Here is a 12,577-nt window from a genome sequence, read left to right as displayed (position 1 = left end):
AGCAAGGATTTGTCACTGCTTAACCGCAGCTTGGTCAAGAAGCCCACCTCCCCCAACCTTCTGGTCCTAGTGACTACCATATCCCGATGATGAACTCTGATGAGGTGAACCCCTCCAATATCAACCTATAAACTCAGTCGCGCCAATATGATAAGCCCTCCACTTCGTCAGCTACCAAGTCCGAATCCAAAGTGTCCATTGAGCCTCTTACAACACCAAATGGTCCTTTACAGATCCCTCAACCCAAATTTGAGGCCATTCCCAAGATCCCAAAGGGGAAATTACACCGTAATGTGACTTCTAACCGAGCTGCCCATACATACAGTATAGTATACGACTTGGCGCAATAACCTGCCACCATGTCAACATTGGAAATCCTCTAGTCGTACCCTTCCATAAAGAAGGCTCTACTAACTGCTTTGGGTTCAATGGACCCTTTCGAAGATTGCTTGATTGTCTTCTTGGTTGATACATAAAAGCACCCCCCATTACCTTCATCTGTTGCTTTCCAGATATCAGTTAGAGTTTTTAATGCCATCATCTCTAGATGCATTATTGACGAAGGTACATCCACCTGTGTGATGTCTGCCACTGTTTTGAAACAACTCAAGTCACCTGAGTTTTCCCCCTCCACCATCACCTTGCGTGCTTGGGATGGAAACTCCTCTTAGTCCCTTGGCATGTACTGCAACTCTCCAATGACTCTTGCAGGCAAGACTTTCCATGTCGATATAGAAGTCATTGATGCCCCTTTGGATTACAATATTCTCTTAGGTCGTAGTTAGACATATGCCATGTTAGCTGTTGCATCTGTAGTGTTCCTCAAGATGTGCTTCCCCCATGAAGGGAAGATCGTTACCATTTGTTGTGGAGGTAAATCCTCTCTGCGGACAGAGACGATCCCTACTAGCCCAGACCGGGTCTAGCAACAATCAAACAATGCTACCACGCAAGTTCCTAATTGCAAATAAAAGGTGGATGATGAGAACCTACTTGGATTTCGACGCTAATATTCATAGAAGAGATGTCGCCCAAGTTCCTTTGCCTCGGCTGGTCACGATCCCCACGATCTCCTTGATTGGACACCTGCACATGCAAAGAACAACACAAATACAAGCATAAAATGCAATAGATGCAACTATATATCAGTCAGAAAAGATATAACTCAACATGAATCATAAGACAAATGAGAGTGGAACCATAATGATAGTCATCTATTATTGATAAATAACAAAGAAGAATACAACCATTGTTCTAACGTCAAATCCTCCTTTGGCTGGGTAGTCAGCTACACAAATCTTGCAAAGCTTGTTGGGATGGGAAACAATCCTCTCTCTCTTTGGTGACAAGAATCTCCTCACTTAGATTTGGCTTTATGGGTGCAAAGAAGGCTCTTACAGCTTCAAAATCTTGAACTCCTGGTATTCTCTATCACCATACTAGAACTGGAACTACTAGCCTGCTCAAGGCATAGAGACAAGCTTTTATAGATAGAGAGGAAAGAGATAGGATCAACCACATTATTCATGGGATTGGGCTTTATCACTTGGAAACTTCCATGAAAGGTGGCAAACCACTTCCCTTCTTTGGAGATTCGAAGCCAAACCATCCTAGCTCAACATAGATTCAGTTGGTGAATGGGTTAAGGAGAACCTTCGGAAGCTTGTTCGCTGAAAACTTTACTCTATTCGGTTGGCGCGAGTGTGACTCTGAGACAGAGCGCCAATGGCGCACCCTCTTTAGAGGATTTCCCTCATTGGCGCGGGCAGTGAAATGTGGACCCGCGCTAATGCAAAAAGAGCTATTTTCATGGGTATTCTGCAGGAGTTGTATTCAGGGCATATGAAGCTCATACTTAGAGGAATATGATGCAAGTGGTTTCAGGTCATGTCACTTCTCATAGGTCCCGGAATGAGTCCTCCAGTGTGCGGGTGAGGGGTAACAGGGACGATGACAAACGGTGACAAATTGCCGTGTAACAGATGCCCCCTAAAGCATGAGGCCTGAGAGAGAGAGAGAGGTGAAATGCTTTACAAGAACATGCGTAACTGAAACCACAGCCACCGGAGAACCTGCAAAAAGAAGTACAACTGATATCTCAAGTACATGATATATGTGGTATGGGCGCAGCCATCCATAACAGAGTACATAACAATCTAGATCCAAGGTATGGGCGCAGCCATCCAGTGAGGATCGATAAATAGACTCAGGCATGGTTGCAGCCATCCAGTGAATGAGTCATGTAATGATCATAATAAGCCACAAATCGCAGCCTGGATTCCAACAAAAAAATCCAGGGTCTTGCGGTCTATCTCGACCTGAACAGAGTACAAGTTCAGGCATGCGAATACATGAGTTGAAGTCGAACACGCATGAACATCGTCTGATTTAACAGACGCGAGAGGTACCACCAATAATGACAATGGCCCTCAAGGTACTACAGGTACAATCTATGGCGTGCGAATGAGTGAGCTAGCGTTGAACACCCGTAGAATCATTCGATCGGAGGCCAATGATGAAAACCTCTCGTCGAACACGAAGAACGTGCCATTGAGGCATGAAGGCTCCAAGGCACCAGAAGGGAGTCTCTAGATCAGCTTCCTGGATAATGAGTTGAAGTTGACAGGAAGTGACCTTGATCAAAGGTGGGCCATAGTGTTTCCCACATCAGTGACACGAGACAAAGGAAGAATGTTGTGGTGAATCAAAATTATGTGAGGTATCAGAGGGAGGTCATAATTCTGCAGAGGTCAACTTCTCTTGAACATATCGGCGGCACGATAGTGGACTTGGCAGTATTTGACATCAAATGAGCAGAGGTCATGGTGACAAGGCAATGAGAAGATGAGAGGTCAAATAAGATAACCCAAACCCATGGAGGCTAGTGTAAAAACAAGATGATATGTTCCCACCCAGACACGAATGCAGACAAGTGCCATGTTCAAGAGCGACATACTGCTGACACGACAATAATTATGGTTCCATTTTCCCCACCATTGCTGACGAGTACCCCAATTATTTTTAACAAGCTTGACGGGGATATCATATGCTTGTAAGGCGTCATTACGACAGAATCCGATGTCATTATGTTTTAACGAGTCTGACAGAGGAAGAACTCGACGTCTTTTCCTGTTTAGAGAGTCTGAAAAGATAGCAGAAAAGAAAACTCCAAGGGGGTCCTTTTTCGTAAAGTTGTGTCTCCCAATCCCAAAAAAGTATAAAACAATGCTCGAAAGAACCACTCGACCATTACGATTGAGGAGTACTTTTCATATATAGTGACATCGACCTGAAAAAGTAAAAAAGTGATCAACATCACGTTGTTTCGTAACCATTAACGAACCTGAAATGACAAGGGTCCGACGATCTTTTCGTTTTTACACGGTCGGAAAAGAGTTTAAAGACGACCGCCTCTTATTTATGTCTAACGAGTCAAGAGGGAACTCGGCAATCTTTTCATCTTTAAACGGTCGGAAAAGAGCTGAAAGCAGACCTCCATTTTTAGTCTATTTAACGAGTCAAAAAGGGAAAATACTCGGCAATCATTTCATATTTTACGAGTCAGAAAAGAGCTTAAAGGTGACTCATCCTAGAGGAACGAGTGGTATAAAGGGTAGCAACTGGTTCCGACAATGGTGGAACTACTCAAAACATGTAATGGTCAAGAGGCTGGCTAAGAAAACCACTCATTGCTGCGGTTCCTCAGGAAAGGAAAAACAACCAAGTGAAAGCATATGATCGGCCAAAGAGATGGTGGCAATGGAATGAAACAACCAAGGCTCATCTAGCAGAATTCAGCGGATAAAAATGGCAATCACGAGATGTAAATCGGGTATGGGTTCATTTTTACACAAGCTTGAACCATGGAGAACTTTGCTTGGATTCGGTTTCATGTTTACAGAAGCTTGAAACGAAAAACTATGCTTGTTATCAGTTTGCATGCCCCCAGCATAATGACGCAAATCGAGGTACATGCCCCCCAAGCTTCATTGCATTCAACAAAGTGGATGGAATGAAGGTTCACTCTCAAGATCGATGAAAGACTCGACTTGTATTTTACGAGATCTTATTCAAAAGACTCGATTTGGAAAGGGAGTTGTTTAATTTTTTAATGAGGTTGACACAGTAAAAGAACTATCCTCGTAACCCTTGTTTCATTTTTTAACGAGCTTGACACAAGATCAGGAACTATGCTCCGACCAAGCCTAGTTTCATTTTTTAAGGAGCTTGACATAGGAAAGGAACTATGCTCCGACCAAACCTAGTTTCATTTTTTAAGGAGCTTGACATAGGAAAGGAACTATGCTCCGACCAAACCTAGTTTCATTTTTTAAGGAGCTTGACACTGGAAAGGAACTATGCTCCACCTGAACTTCAACATAATGAATAGAAAGTTGGGGCTTCCAAGATTTCCACTCTTGGTGGAAGGGAAACATCTTGGAAGTCAGGGCCCAATTCCCCCAGGACACTATGCACGATGGCGGCATCATTGGATCCAGGCATGGGATAGGTGGCCACGTAGTTGATTTGTGGTGGGGTATATGCAACTGGTGGATGAAAACTAGGATGGGATGACAACGGCGCAGGAGGCATCAGGGGACTAACGAATGACACTTGATCGATAGACACAATTCTTCCATCGTGCGGAAAGCAAACCACATGGAAAAGCGAAGAAACGAGGGCCCCCATGCGTAAACATAGTCGCGACCAAGGAGAAGACTAAAGTTAAAACACCTTGGGTAACCAAGATGTCTATATAGACGGTTTTGCCTCCCAAAGTAATAGGGAACTTCGGGAGAACTCCTAGAGATGGACATGCTCCTCCGTCGAAGGCCAACAGATTTTGAGTGACTGGCCCAAGCTGCGGGGAACCTAAAGCTTGCCAAGTAGTGTACGGCATAAGACTGACAGATGCCCCTTCATCCAAAACAGTGCCATGTACTGCCTTAGCATAGGCATGTACTGTGATCTGGAAAGGCATATGGGATGGAAGGCGACCGACGATCAGGCGATTCCAATCAAAGGAAGTGACTAGACTACTCGGTGGGGGAATCGTATGATTGCCCCCATGTGCTAAAGGAACCGAAGGAGAACCTTCGGGAGCAGCTGGGTTAGGAGAGTCATTTGGGGACTCAGGAGAATCTGAAGAGATGAGAAGAACATGGGCGTGATGCTCGTCTGAAACAGAGTGATCGACGGGTGGTGAACTCGAGTCGACACTCTTTCCCACCAATGGTTGGTCTGGAACAGGCTGGGGACAGCCGAGTTTGGGAAGAGGGGCCTGGACAAGAGAAGAATTTGAAGCAATCTCTTTGTCAATAGGGGGACGATCTGCAGCTGCAGAGAGACATTGATAACCAACAGGAAGTTGGGGTGAAGGAGCTGTAAGACTTTCCAAGACAACGGAGGCTTTATCCATGAGTGGAGAAAGGTGAAGGGGATGATGGCCTTCACAAAGTATACAGGGGATTCGAATCTTCCCTTTTCCCTTACCGTTCCCGATTGATAAGGTAGCATCGCCATGAGCTTCAGAGGATGATGAGGGGCGGGCCGAATTGCGAGACCATACTTCTAGTACCCTGGGAATGCCAGGACAATCACAAAGAAGATGGTCCTCTTTGCATAATCGACAAGGAAACTTGAACTTCCGCGGAGGAGCGGAAGGGGGCCCGACTTCAGGTGTACTCGAGGGGGTAATGACACTTGTAACCTCTCCCTTAGGATCCTTCCTCTTCTTCGTCTTCTTCTTCTTCTTCGTCTTCTTCTTCTTCTTCTTAGCCACCTGGTTACTCGAATCTAGACTTTCACCAGGTGAAGTAGAAGATGAGGACGTAGAAGTGGGCATAGAAGGGGAGAGATCCACCTTAGAATCAACATGATGTTGTTCAGGTGGAGGGACGGATTGACTAGACGATGAGACGATAGGGACCAAAGAGGTTGAGAACAACCAAACCGGCAACCCAACAGTTAACCCTGGGAGGGACAACCTTGCCATATAAGGAGCACCAACATTTCCAAAAGGAACAAAATGACTAGGGTTCCCGTCAGAGGGGGTCCCTGGGTTGGTGAACCCCGGAAAATTTTCCATCGAGAACGAAAAGAAGCCTACTCAGCTAACGCAAACAAGATCTAACTGGGTAAATGTGAACGTGGCCGAATAAATTTTAAGACAAAGGAACTGAAATTGACCTTTTCATATTTTAAGAGTCGAGAAAAGGACAAAAAGGTGACTCTAGTCGCCTTAGAATGTTTTGTGAGCCCGAAGTGACAAACTGCTCAAGTGAGCCTTTTCTTTTAAGGAGTCTGAAAAGGATCAAAAGTGACTACTCTGGAGAACTAGGCAAAAAGGTTTACCAAACAAATCCGTAAAACTGCATATACACCTTGGCAGTCATATGAAAACCAAGGACTTCCCGTACGGCAGTCAATCTTCCCGAATGTTGTGTTCGGTGCGTTATGGCTTGTAAGGCAGCAGACACGGCTTCCTGTGGACAAAGGATGATAACCTAGTGGGGTTTCCCCATATACTCGATGGTAGGTGGGAGCTCAAGTCCGTGCTAGACCACTTGTTGCGTCATGGAAGGAGGAATCACCCAACCTTAAGTGAATCAAAAGTGACTAGGTTTAACGACGCCGGAGCACGTCTCTAGCCTAGACCTCTAAAAAATGAGCGTTATGTTCCAATGCATTTTTAAGCTTATTCAGTTCATTTTACGGTTGATCTTTGATTAGGTTTCGATTTCCAGGTCCTACCGTATGTAATCTCTCACAATTCCCTAAATGCAAGCTATATGCCAAAAAGTATCATTTTGTTCGATGAAAACTAACTACGAGAGAGTTGAGAACTTTTCAATCAAACAAAATGACCATAAACAATCAAGAACCACTCTAATGCAGCTAATGGCAATAAATGAAACTTTTCTTTAAAGTCACTAATCAATGAAAAGCTCTAATTTCCATTAACTAATTCAACGCAAAAGAGACTGTTCGTTTTCTTTTCAATGGAAAAGTGCACTAAACAAATTTTGAGAGATAATAACACTGAGTAAAAGAGACAAACTTCACTCAATGAGAACACAATCAAGTCCCCGAAATACTAAGGCAGTCCTTCAAACCAAAAAAAAATCTCAAAGACCTCAATGGGCCATGTAATCTAAGCCCGAAATGAAGCCAAGTGAAATCCAAGCGAAAAGAAGAGAATCACTCAAATAACGCAATAAAAAGATTAACAATCACTGAACAAGTGCAAGAGAGTAACCAAAAAGTTGATTGGACCAACAGAAGACCAAAACTTCTAAGGAAGGCTCGATGCAGAAAGCCACTAGATGCCCTAGGGCTAAAATGTGAAATCGGTGGAAAATGGCAAACACCCAAAGTATGCAAATGTAATCTATGCACACTTTTCATTCATATCCTGAAAATGAGAAATCTAATTATGCAAGTGTGATCTATGCAAGAGAATTCTCAAACACATGATGATTCTAATGTAATCTAAGAACCAATGAAGTGCAAATCAAGAAAAACGGGTGTGAGTTCCAAAGATCATAAACTAAAAACACTCAAAGGCGATTAACACTCATACACAATTTAGCCCCCCCTCCAAGTAATGATCAAAGGAAATCAAATTTATAATTTGCCAAAAAAAACTCAAAACCAGTCAAACAAGACTCTGACACACTCAAGTGATTGAAAAAGGTGTAGCTAGACACAAAATCCAAGCTTCGAAGGATGCAAACAAGTAAACTGGAAAAGTTCACAGGCCTGGCACGACTGTCAGGCGGAAAACTAGCACCAATTGAGGATTGGCGCGGGTTGTACACTGGCAAGTGGCGCCAATTGGCGCGACTGTCATGCAAAAAAGAGCGCCAATCAAGTTTTCTAGCCTAAAAATAAAAACAAGCAGTCCAAAGCTTGGTCGACAGTGTCCAGACAGACCAGGCAGCAAGAGGCAACAGAGCATCCAACCCAGAATGCTATCTAAGCAATCAAAACAAGAGAAACCAAAGAGACAAGACAATCCCCAGTGGAGTCGCCAAATTGTTGTGGAGGTAAATCCTCTCTGCGGACAGAGATGATCCCTACTAGCCCAGACCGGGTCTAGCAACAATCAAACAATGCTACCACATGTTATCACAAAATCACACACTGAAGGCTGCCTATCAGTAAGATAATGTGTAACTATTTCAAACCTAGCTTTGGACTAAGGCTTAGCCTCCTTAGTCTGAGAGGGCTCTCTCACAGATTATGACTGTTGATCACTAACAAGGAAAGATGGCTAACTCTTTAACAAACACATGAAAATAAGCTGGCTGGACAGATATCAGATTGATTCCCATTGGGCTTATGGAGTCTCACACATCTCAACAAACCAAAATACTATTTTTCATGGAAGTCAGGGCTCTTTACATCTATGCTCAAACATAACTAACATAAAACACAGTCTGCCATAACATACAGGAAGTCAGAGCATGTGGGCATGAGTTCTGAGTGATTATGCAATAACAGAACTGTAAAAGAACACTAAAATAACAAGCCACCATACATTTGAACAATGAGATCTATTGAGAATCCTGAGGCAAAAACAACAGTCATTTGTATTCCTGAAACATGCTTTACATAAACCAAAATAGACTTGTTCTCTATCAAAGTATCCAACCTCCTATTACATAGATCATTCTCCTCTATATAGACACCTACTTCTAACTGCTTAGAGCTGCCACCTCCAGCATGAGGGGAGCTCGATGATTCTCATTAATTACCCCTATCCGCTATTGAACTAACCTATTAAATACAATTAGCACTAACTGAAGTTCTAAAAAGTTCTAATTTAATTATATCTTTAATTCTATCTCCTTCGTTGAAGATTCCTCCTTGCAGCTTTGACACCTGGCTTTCTCTTCGTTCAGCTGAGATGGCATAAGATGGCATAAGATGGGCAATTAATGTCCCATGCTGGCTTTGAATACCGAAGGCTTTGATCTGTTCTGTATTGGCTGAAAATATCCCTAAATTTTCGGTTCTGGTCCCCCATCATTTCGAATATGCAGCAGCATGAACTTTAAGTCTTTAATAACCCAAGAGAATAGGGTAACACCATGCTCCTGATATGCTAGAGGCTTCCTTGGTAGACAGGTGTGCCAGCCAAAACTTTTCGTATGCAGCTCTGTGCTTAAAATCACCACCTACAGCAGTTTCGTAGCGCGCTACGAAACTGCTGTGTAATTTAAAAAAAAACACAGTCTTCCTTCTAAAATTTGACTGTCTTCAAGTAACAAGGAAGAAGAGATGTATGCCAATCATTGACAATGAAAATAATACCCTCCCCATGAGGTCCACTAAAGTGTTCACTGCTTGAGAGCTTAATAATCTTTGGAGCTTCAATAGCTACCTGACATAAGAGGCTAAAACGAAGTTCATTGTCTTGAGTTTTTATCCCTGAACAAAAGATAACTGCCTCAGAAGGTTTATGATCTTCTGCTTCAACACCATCATCTGTTAAAATGCCACATTCCGCTGCATTTGCTTTATCTGTGTTAATATTGTCACCAGTGACCATCCTCACTGTAATACCTGCCATATCATGCTGTGGAGATGCTTTCTCAGATATGATTTCCATTAATTTACTCAGTTCCATGCCAAAGTCAATCAAAGAAACAACAGTACATCTGTTGCAGAAGAAATCAAGCTTTGTCATGCGAATGTTGATCTGAGTGTCTGTTCCATCGTAGTGAGGAGAATTGGGCTACCTTGTAACAAATGTGACATTCACAAAATCAGATACATCTTCCTCTTTGGTTTTTTTTTCCCCCTCCTACGGGTAAATTCCAATCAAAAGTTCATATTTGGAACTTGTAAGAGGGGTTCCAAAGTCATGTGATGAATTTTGTTTTGGTGTCAAGGGGAAAGAACTTAAGATGCTTTACTGTCCATATATTCAATCAGCAAATCCTGCACCATCCCTCTGTTTGGCATCTTTCCAGCAGCTCCATATATTGGAGCCATGCCATCTTCAAATGCACTTGGATTTTCTTGCACAGTTGTAACTGCTTCTTTCAGATATTTCAAGCAATCTTCTGCTATAAGGGTATGCTGAAGAGTCAGACATATGTGTATGCTGTTAGGTCTTTGTAAAGCATTTAGATGCCATCCTCGTGTTGATAGAACATCATTCACTTTAAAAATATCGAGCTTATCTGATCCAAATGCAATGACTGTCATGTCTGGTCTTCCCACAATGAATAGTCCTGGAATTTGCTTTATTCCTTCCTGAAAGTTTTTTATACTTCCATTACTTTTCTCACTGCCTCCAGATATCCTTACTCCCTAACACTCATCATAGCTACCCAGGCACCAGCAATAAGACCACCAGGTCTGCTTCCAGCAATAGTTGGTGAAACATAAAGACCTCCTGACCACTCCGTTACAGCCACAAATTATTGCTTTCTGATTTCATGATTGTGATACAGCACAACACTTGTGCCCTTTGGCCCTAGGCCATACTTGTGAGTATCCACTGATATTTAAGTTACTCCTTGAACAGTGAAATCAAAAGGTGGAATTGGATACCCTAATTTGCGAGCAAAAGGAAGCACAAAACCTCCAAGGCAGAGATCAACGTGAAAGCAAATACCCCAGCGCAAGACCAAGTCTCCAAGTTCTTCGATGGGATCAATGATACCATGAGGAAAACCCGGTGCTGAGCCAACAATCATAACCGTATTCTTGTTCAAATAACGCTGGATTGCTTTTACATCTGCTTGGAAATCTTCATTTACCGGTACACGCCATAGCTTGATTTTAAGGTATTGGGCCGCTTTATCATATGCAGAATGGGCAGATTCTGGAATTATCATTTCTGGTTTCATAATTCCCTTCTTGACTTTCATATAATCCCGTGAAGACTTTACTGCAAGTATAATACTTTCTGTGCCTCCCGAAGACATATTACCACAAACTTGTCCTCCAGATGCTTTTTCTCTACTACCAAACATGCTTGCTGTCATTGCTACCACCTCACTCTCAAATCGTGCTATACTTGGGAAAACGCTCAAATGCAGCGGGTTGGTGTGAGAAAACATGGAATATGCTTCATTTATCAGTGAAAAATGTCCTTCGGATTCTACATTCTATCTGGCTCAGCGTGGCTTCGGCTCTTAATAATGTCCAATGCCCTGCTCTCCAATCAACTAACCGCGCTCCTAACAACACTGAAGCCACCACTGTATAGCTAATGCAATGACCAGGATACCAATAATGTACTACAAAGCATATTAAGAAAACTCTGTATATTCCAGCCACAAACAAAGCAGCAATTCGACTTTTGAGAAGCTCAAAGCCAGATAAACATGTTTTTACCGACATAGCCTGCCGTGTCAAGATGCTTTTTTTAACTCAATGCATGCATGCGCAATTTGGCGTGTGGCAACTGGCAGGTAATAAGCTTGTCACAACATCTACCTCAGATACACATTGTAGAAGATGATCTTTATCAACTATATCAAGCTCGACTGCTGTTGTATTAAAAATCCCTTCAATCACCTTTTGAGCATCTGGCAGCTATAAAGGTGCCACAATAACTTGAACATCATTAACTGATTCTCTGCTCTAGCATTCATCTGGCCAAAACAACCATGCTACAATACAAATATCTATGGCTTCTTCAATATCAATTGAAGGCAGCAACATCAAAGACATTCCAGTCAATGTTGCCTCACTCTTAGGAAAAGTGGCACATCCATCTTTCTCTTTAAAAAAAACTTCTAGAGAAATTAAGATAGTATACCGGAGAATTTTCCCAGCAAACAGCCAAACCTTGGACTTCAAACATTGCTGATGAATCTCCCTCACTTGCATTACTGAAATGCAGATCAAAACAAAATTCATTAACCTGCTCCCACTTATTCAAGAAAGAAACAAATCCACCATTCATACTAATGACATCAACAGGTCCATTATTTGAAATACAAGCAGTCTCTGTTTCACACGGATTTCGCATGTCATCATTCTTAGCAATTAAAATATTTTCTTTGTTGATGACATTTCCACTGTCCTTGCTCCTCAACTCAACATTGAGGCCAGACAACAGTTTCATCGTGTCTTTCATTTCTTAAGTAGTTTTTGTCATTTTGTTTTGTTTCTAATTCTACAGTATCCTGGATAGCTCCACCAATTTCATAGCGCAGCCGGTGCAAAGTCGGTGCTTTTCGCTACGAAATCACTAAAACAGGTTACGCTGTGAAACTGCTAAAGGATTTATGCGCTGCGAAAACACCTTGTCCTTAAGCTAGTCTGAGCAATTTTTGGAAACAGAATTTTCAGTGATAACACCACACAAGTTCCTAATTGCAAATAAAAGGTGGATGATGAGAAACTACTTGGATTCCAACGCTAATATTCATAGAAGAGACGTCGCCCTCGTTCCTTTGCCTCGACCGGTCACGATCCCCACGATCTCCGTGATTGGACACCTGCACATGCAAAGAACAACACAAATACAAGCATAAAATCCAATAGATGCAACTATATATCAGTCAGAAAAGATATAACTCAACATGAATCATAAGACAAATGAGAGTGG

General features: G+C 42.4%; 1 pseudogene; it reads right to left on the bottom strand.

Annotated features, from left to right (window-relative positions):
* Positions 1 to 9,909: 9,909 nt before the first annotated feature.
* LOC149163586 (sphingosine-1-phosphate lyase pseudogene) lies at positions 9,910 to 12,091 on the bottom strand (annotated as a pseudogene).
* Positions 12,092 to 12,577: the final 486 nt, after the last annotated feature.

This window comes from Pinus tabuliformis, chromosome 5_1 (genome assembly GCF_031772625.1).
Source record: "Pinus tabuliformis cultivar Carrire ecotype Pingquan chromosome 5_1, CPIR1, whole genome shotgun sequence".
NCBI lineage: Eukaryota > Viridiplantae > Streptophyta > Pinopsida > Pinales > Pinaceae > Pinus > Pinus tabuliformis.
Note: the sequence above shows the minus strand (reverse complement) of the source record. Positions and strands in the feature narration are given on the sequence as shown.